The sequence below is a fragment of the Neovison vison genome, chromosome X, assembly GCF_020171115.1.
Source record: "Neovison vison isolate M4711 chromosome X, ASM_NN_V1, whole genome shotgun sequence".
Lineage (NCBI taxonomy): Eukaryota > Metazoa > Chordata > Mammalia > Carnivora > Mustelidae > Neogale > Neogale vison.
The window spans coordinates 13,310,124-13,318,140 of NC_058105.1; positions in this window are offsets into that span (position 1 = coordinate 13,310,124).

Genomic DNA, 8,017 nt, shown 5'->3' on the forward strand with positions numbered 1-8,017 from the left:
CAGCAGTTAAGAGACTGCCCGTGGTCACATAGGACAGATCCAAGCCTAGAGTTCAGGACTGATCGTCCAGGACTGTTTGTTCCATCCAAAAGTCTCATACAGTGTGTTTCTGGGGGAAAAGAAGGAAATCTTTAATTTTTCCAATTAGGAGGTCTCCAGGTCTGGCCACATCTTGCCCAGACAGATGCTTTTAAGGTGCCAAAATAACTTCTCCCAGCTTTATTTTTCCAAAGTCTTTTATAAGCTCTGCTTAGAAATCTGTGCTAATGCTTCATTTAGTTCAAGTCTGGTTGATGTTGTAGCTTATTTGGGGACTCCAGCCTTGAATTTGTTTTTTTATTTTTTTTAGGTTTTTTTTGAGAATGTGACTGGGGGGGAGGAGCAGAGGAAGAGGGATAAGCAAACTCCGTATCTAGCACAGAGCCTGACACGGGGCTCAGTCCCACGACCCTGAGATCATGACCTGAGCCAAAATCAACAGGGGAATGTTTAACCGACTAAAACACCCAGGTGCCCCGAATTTGGGGGTTTTAACATGACCTGGAGATATGAACATGGTTTGGGGTTAGATGAGTCTGTTCTTATCCTGGCATTCCCCGTGGTAGTTATACGGTGACTCTAGGCAAGACCTTTAAGCCCACTGAAATATGTAAATTGCTTTTTTTCCATTTAACAGTAAATCATGAGTATTTCCCTGTGTCATTATTCTTTTACATCATCATTTTTATGTCCGCTTGATATTCACTGTGTGACTAAAGTACCAAATTTAATCTGTTTCCTGTTATGGTTAGATGTCATTGCTGTTTCCCGAATCTATGATGATTTCATTTGTAGCTCCAGCTCCGCGAGACCCCCTAATTTTGAATATGTATGACAATAGCACAAGCTTTCTTTAGCTTGGAAACTTCTAAATATGAAAAATCGATAGTTACTGTTTACTGAATATTACCATGTGCCAAGTCCTTTCTAAGGAAATACTGTAGGTTAGGAAATTTTCAGAGAAACACCCACTGAGGCTCTTGTGCGAAGTGTGGCTCTGGTCAGTGTAGTCTCTGGTGTCCTAGCCAGGACGACTTGGCAGTAAAATAAAATCCCAGGACACCAAACCAGTTGACTTGCTAAATGGAATTCATCCCTATGGACAAATTTGGCTTCCAGGGGACAGAGTTTTATTTAAAAAAAACAACAACTATTTATTTATTTATTTATTTGAAGTGAGAAGAGCTCAGGAGCTGGTGGGAAGCGGGAGAGGCAGAGGGAGAGGGAGAGAGAAAAAAATTTTTTTAAAGATTTTATTTATTCGACAGAGAGAGAGAGGGGTCACAAGTAGGCAGAGAAGCAAGTAGAGAGAGAGAGGAGGAGGAAGCAGGCTCCCCACTAAGCAGAGAGCACGATTGTAGGGCTTGATTCCAGGATCCTGGGATCATGACCTGAGCTGAAGGCAGAGGCTTTAACCCACTGAGCCACCCAGGCGCCCTGGAGGGAGAGAATCTTAAACAGGCTTCATGCTCAGTGCGGAGCCTGATGTGGGGCTCGATCTCACGACTCTGAGATCATGACCTGAACCGAAATCAAGAGTTAGACACTTAACTGACTGAGCCACCCAGGTGCCCCCAGAGTTTTCATTTGGATACAATTCATAATAAGTCCTTCCTGATCCTTAAATACAAGTACCATATCTCTCTCAGTTCTTCTTGGCATTGTTCCTGGTTGGAGATGTTAAAAAAGGTATCATTCGCGTAAAGGAAGAAATCTATCTCCCAAGGATACAAGTTAAAGGGAAAATGTAAAAACCCTAGTCCTCGTCTTGTTCCTAAAACTGTTATTTAGTCATTCTTAATTTTTTAAAAGATTTTATTTATTAATTTGACAGAGAGAAATCACAAGTAGACGAAGAGGCAGCCAGAGAGAGGTGGGGGGAAGCAAGCTCCCTGCTGAGCAGAGAGCCCGATACGGGACTCGATCCCAGGACCCTGAGATCATGACCTGAGCCGAAGGCAGCGGCTTAACCCACTGAGTCACCGAGGCACCCCAGTCATTCTTAATTTTTTATCTCCTCCACAGTCTTCGGGATATTTGTATAGACTTCTTCATAGTGGCCAGAAAATGAAGTACAGAAATTCATGGAGACAGCAGCTATCACAGAGAAGGCATCACCAGGCATGCTCCAAATGAGGCTGTGGGGGTAGGGGTGGAGGAAGGGGGGCGTGGGTGGCTCAGTTGGTTAAGTGTCTGCCTTCAGCCCAGGTCATGCTCCCAGGGTCCTGGGATGAAGTCCCACATCGGGTTCTTGCTCAGCATGGAGTCTGCTCCTCCCTCTGCCTCTCCCCCTGCTTGTGCTCGCTCTCTCTCTTTCTCTCCAACAAATAAAATCATAGAATGAGGCTGTCGGTATACAGTTTCCTCCTTTACCCCTTCCTTAAACCTCAAAACCCTGTTTATGCTACTTCTAGCTCCTTCTTTTTGTGATTGTATTTTTTAAAAAAGATTTTATTTATTTATTTGAGAGAGAGAGAGAAAAAAAAATGAGCACTAGCAGGGGGAGTGGCAGGCAGAGGGAGAAGCTGGCCTCCTGCTGAGCAGGGGGGCTGACATACAGGGCTCAATCTCAGGACTCCGGGATCAAGGCAGACACTTAGCTGGCAGAGCCACCCAGGTGCCCCTCCATGCAATTGTATTTTTAAATGATGCAGCTGGACGGACTGGCTGCCCCACTCACCAGAGTTTTTTCTTAATTGTGGCAGGAACACTTAACATGAGACCTACCCTTTTAGTAGGTTTTTTTGAAGCGTACAATACCATATTATTAACTACAGGAGCCATATGGTGCAGCAGATCTCCAGAACTTACTTTTCTTGCGGTGCTTGATTGCAGAAGTAGAGGAAGCCCGGACTTCCTGTGGAAGGTGCACAATATAGCAGGTCCTGTCCACCAACGCTCGCATACACCCTTGAGCAGCCTCCTTCTGCCTGCTAATGACAGAGCAGAGCTATTTAGAATGACAGTATTTACATTCAGAAACTGGAGCCTTTTCGGAAAATAGTAGCAAATTTGGGGACATCTCCAGTCTGCGTGCTTCCCTCCACATTCATGCAACGTGATTGGGAGATCCCAGCTGAGGTGCCTATGATAGTAGCACATCATTGTATAATAAAGATCCATTCACTTATCCATTCGTTCATTCAACAGATACTTATGCGGGACCTGGTATGTGCCTGTTCAGCTGTGGTGAGAATTAGGAGTCTGATTTGGTGCTTTAACTGCCTCATTAGTCCTACTATAGAAACTAAGGCCATTCAAGGGTCAGTAGCCTATGGATAGTTGAAGCCAGAAACCAGATGACATTCACAGCACCACAGAGAATAGAGGGAGAAGCGAAAGGGTTTAATGAGGGAGCTTTAAAGCAGAGGTGTAGAAGTCAAAAAGAGCCCCTGAAAGAACGCACGGTGAGTTCGGTGAAAATGATCCTGCTTATTTTTGCTAACTTAGGGAACCACTGAGAACCAGAGAGTGAGTAGTGACCGAGCTTTGTCAATCAAACTATTATTTTGATCTGTAACAATAAAACGGGTATTTTCAAGAACGAGGAGATTCTTTCCTATCTTTAATCGTGTTACAAGTTACTAACAAAATCACATAGATGGTGTTTTTGGCCCCTCATCCACATTAGAAGTGAACTCACACATGAAGAGCATATGTTTTAGATAGACTTGGTTTATCATCAGAAATTGTGCATGTATTTTATAGCCCTAATCTGAATAATAGCTATTACGAAAACAAACATTAACTTCCCCCACCATCCCTGAGACATTTCCAGTATGAGTTCATGAACTCATTCTCCCCACTGCTGTATCTGAGTTACAATGACCATCCGCTAGTTCGTAATGTTAACATTTTTTTTTTTTTGGTTTATCCTTTGGACCAGAAGTCTGCCCACAATTCAAGCCCATAAGAAGGCACTGGGGTCACTGTTGAGATTATTCAACTGTGGGAACACCAGCCAAGTCTTGGCTTTAGCTGCAGAGGATCCGATTTTGAAATTTCAAGATTTGAGTAAATAAATTTAAGTCATGGCTTGCCTCTGTGGAGCTGCACATCTGGAGCGAGCTTCAGGATTGGCACCTTGCATTTTGCTGCTGATGCTGGTTCCAGCAGTCCTGGCAGGTGTTCAGAAGAACGCAGGGGCTTATAAGTAGATTAGGAAGAAAGTCTCGGCGCTAGTACTCTAGGGGAAGAGGAACGATGGGGCAGAGCATATAGTGACCCTGGAGAGATCTGAATATGTATTTTTAAAATTTTTAATTTAAATTCAATTTAGGTAACATATAGTGGGGTAGAGTTTAGTGGTTCATCAGTTGCCTATCACACCTAGTGCTCATTCTATCACGGGCCCTCCTTATGCCCATCACCCAGTTATACCCCCCCTGCCCTCCCCCAGATCTGATTATTTAAAATAATGAGAACCCTAGAAAAACAGAGGTTGCTTGCTTTCCCTCCTACTGAAAGGGCTGCTGCCTTTATGGCCATATCACAACATTCCTCCTCTACCTTCTGGAAATCTTAACGAGCTCCATCTTTTGTTAAGTTCTCTCCAGCCAGTTCCTTGGTATGTAGCGGTCAGATTTCCTGGAGTGTGACTGGGCCATTTAATTCAGTACTCGCCTCCAGAGGGACACATGCGTTTACAAAGCTGTGCTTTCTCTTCTTTCCTTGGAAGCGTTTTGAGATTTTGTTCATTTGGAATATTTGTTATGCTAGCAACATTACAATAGTATTAAATATTTGGCTTGAAGAGATGGCAGGATAATGGGTGATTTAAAAAAAATGTTCATTCTATTCCTGTTAATTTTCCATGTTTCCTTCCTGTGACTCTTTATTTTGATATACTTTTCAGAATATCATGTAGCAAGAAAATCGAATATAACATACTCCTATTTTTAAAATGGCTTCAATGGGGAAATGGGATTGTTTTACAGAAATTAGCTCTAGAGCCTCTTTAGTTGGTACGCCAGACTTTTCTTTAAAAATATTTCCTTTGTGTGGGAAAACGTGCCCTTCTCCCTTCTTCTGTGTGGCAAGATGTACTCCAGGTGATGTGGCCTACTGGACTTGCTAACTCAGTGGAGGGTGTGGGCAGCTTCAAGTGCATGGTATAGTGGAAGAAAGTCAGGCTGGGATGAAGTGGGGTCTTGGCATGTCTGTGCCATTCACTTGTTGTTTGATCTTGAACTTAGCTTGGGCTGCAGTTTCCTTACGAGTAAAATTAGAGATATTATGGTAGGTGAATTCGAAGTGCTAGTTTGGTTGTAATTACCATGCTCAGAGATGGGCCTGGGTTTTATTGCTCTTCAGGAGCAAAAACGTAGAAAGGAATGATCCCCCTATGGGTAAGTTTCCATTCACACACGTAGAAATACGTATTGGTTAAAGGCATGGGCTTTGGAGCTCGCCTGCTTAGGTCTTATTTCTATCACTCATAAGCTACATCATCTTGGGTGAGCTCCTCAACCTCCCTATGCCTTAGTTCTCTCATCTGTCAAATGGGCATAATAATATCACTTAGTTATCTGGTTATTTTAAGGATAAAATAAGCTAATGTACGTAGTGCGTGCAGACTGGAGAGTCAATTACAAACAAGGTGCTTAATTTTTTTCATATAGTCAAGCTGTATGGTATCTATATAGATCACATGATGCAACAGTCTTTTTATCTCTTAAGATACCTTGTAGGAAAAAATGCCATGTTTAATTTTAGGACCAGAGGGCTTTTATTCATCAGCAAGATAGTAGTTTTTCTCCTTATATAAGATTATTCTAATGCTAATCACTTCATTGAGGAAATGGTATTCTAATTTACTACTTATTTATTTTCAAACAACAATGATTGAGTGATAATTATTCCATTCCTTTAAGACCAGTGTTTGGTAAATTAGCAACAGCATTCAGTAATCACTCATATTTGTAGACAGCTGTTTTCCTTGGGCTTGGGAAGAGTCAAGGTCCTTTTGATTGTTTCTCTTTCTGTAGACTGTCAGCTGGAAGACAGCACCCTTGGGTTGGTGCAAAGCTCAGTGCAGGTTCTGCTCAGAGTCCCCCCTTGTCCAGACTGACCTTGGGCAAAGCCTTGAGGCACTTTTAAACTCTTTTAACCTGTTTGGGCAGCACCATTTCTCATCTTCTGAATTTCCTCAGGGGGAATAAAAAGGATAGTAAGGGATTTTGCTTAAGGGACATTTTTATTTTTAATCAATGGTCACTTTTATTTTTAATCAATGTAATAGAGCCAGAATTGCTAGGGAGGTATTGTTGGGGTCAACTCTGTTTTCTATACCAGATACATTCTGTGGGAAAAACCACTGGCTGAGAGATCGCTGACCTGGGTCCTGTTCCATCCCTGCCCCTATTCACTGTCCCCTCCTCTTTAGATATCTGGGTAAAAGGCTGATTGTAGGAGCCTTGTTAGCTTGGCTGGGTTAACATACACACACACACACACACACACACACACACAGCCAAAAAATAATATTACCTAAAAAACTAGGACATCAGTTCCTCTTAAGAGTCCATGAAGCATTTAGTTCCTTGCCACCTGTTGACTGGGATCTAGACTTGGCCTCACTTTGGTCTTCCTCGAAGCCCTAATGGAAGATGCTCATGTTCTCCTTCCTGCCTGCACAGTGGCGTCATGAGGACAAGAGGCCATTTGAGCTCTTTGGGAGGAAGCTACTATATAACCAAGAGGCATTAGTATGAATACGGCAATGCCATTAGTATTTCCCCCAAACTGCCTTTATCCTGTTAGTGCTGTAGGTGATTTTGGTGGCGGGGGAACATCTCCAGTCTGTGCTTTTATCTTAACGAGAACTGATGACTGTTGCTTCATAGCTCTTAAAGGGGAAAAAACAAACCAAATAAAAAACCCCACACAGTGAACTGACACAGAAGTTTAGTGTACCACATTTTTACCTTGCTTCTGGTTAAAAAAAAATACAAGCAAATCAAATGATGAGGCCCCTTCCAACTCTGGTCTTCACATCCACCAACTCTTCAAAGCTCTCCATTTTATAGCCAGAGAAGCTGGGGGTCCGAGGGGAATATACTTTTTCCAAAGACTAGCAGCAAGGCCAGTGGCGGAGCTGGGATGAGGACTTGAGCCTTCTGATTCCCAAGTGGTGTTTTTCCCACTCCAATTTGTGCTGATTTTTGCTCTGCTGCTGGATCATGTATGTGAAGATTTCTCTTCTCTCAGTCTGTGAAGGCATGCATTTGATGCTTCTTTCCAATGCCTTCCTGAGTTCCATGCAGAAATCAGGTCCTGAAATGCACAATCCATTCCCCCCACTTCTTTGTTGAAAAATACACATTCTGAGTTTGGGTTTTATCTTCTTTGGTTTCCTCTGGTGTGGATTTGCTGTGAGTATACGGACGGGCTGGATGAGGCTTGTGACATCCCGTAGGAGAAGGGTTAGAGATATTGGCAAAGTAGAGAAAATAGGCATGGGATAAGGAAAAAAAAAAAAAAAAAAAGAAAAAAGGACGTATAAGTATTCCATGTGTAACTACTCCTCTTAATTAGAAATGATTCATGAATCTTTTTTTTTTTTTTTGATTCATGAATCTTGACAGCACCCAACAACTCACATGATTTCCCCCATACCCGTCCATACCCTATTTCTGGTCCCACCGGCATTCCTGACTTTAGGGACCTTCCCCCAACCTTGATTCAATCCTGCAATCTGAAAGAACCACTTGCACTGAGACCGTTCTACCCCATTAGTCAGATCCTTAACTGTTGATATCTCCACCCATGTGCCCCTCAAAGTGTCCACGCCCCAATAGTACTGAACGTACTCCTCTGACTCTCCTTCCATGACTTGCCAAACTACTCAGCCCTGATAGATGCCCAGTCTGATCCCTGATCCCGACTACCTACTAACGACTGATTCTGGAAGCCATTTCTAAAGCATGGGGTGGGAGCAAAGGAGTTAAGTGAATCAAGAGGTTTTGTGCGAGAGAGA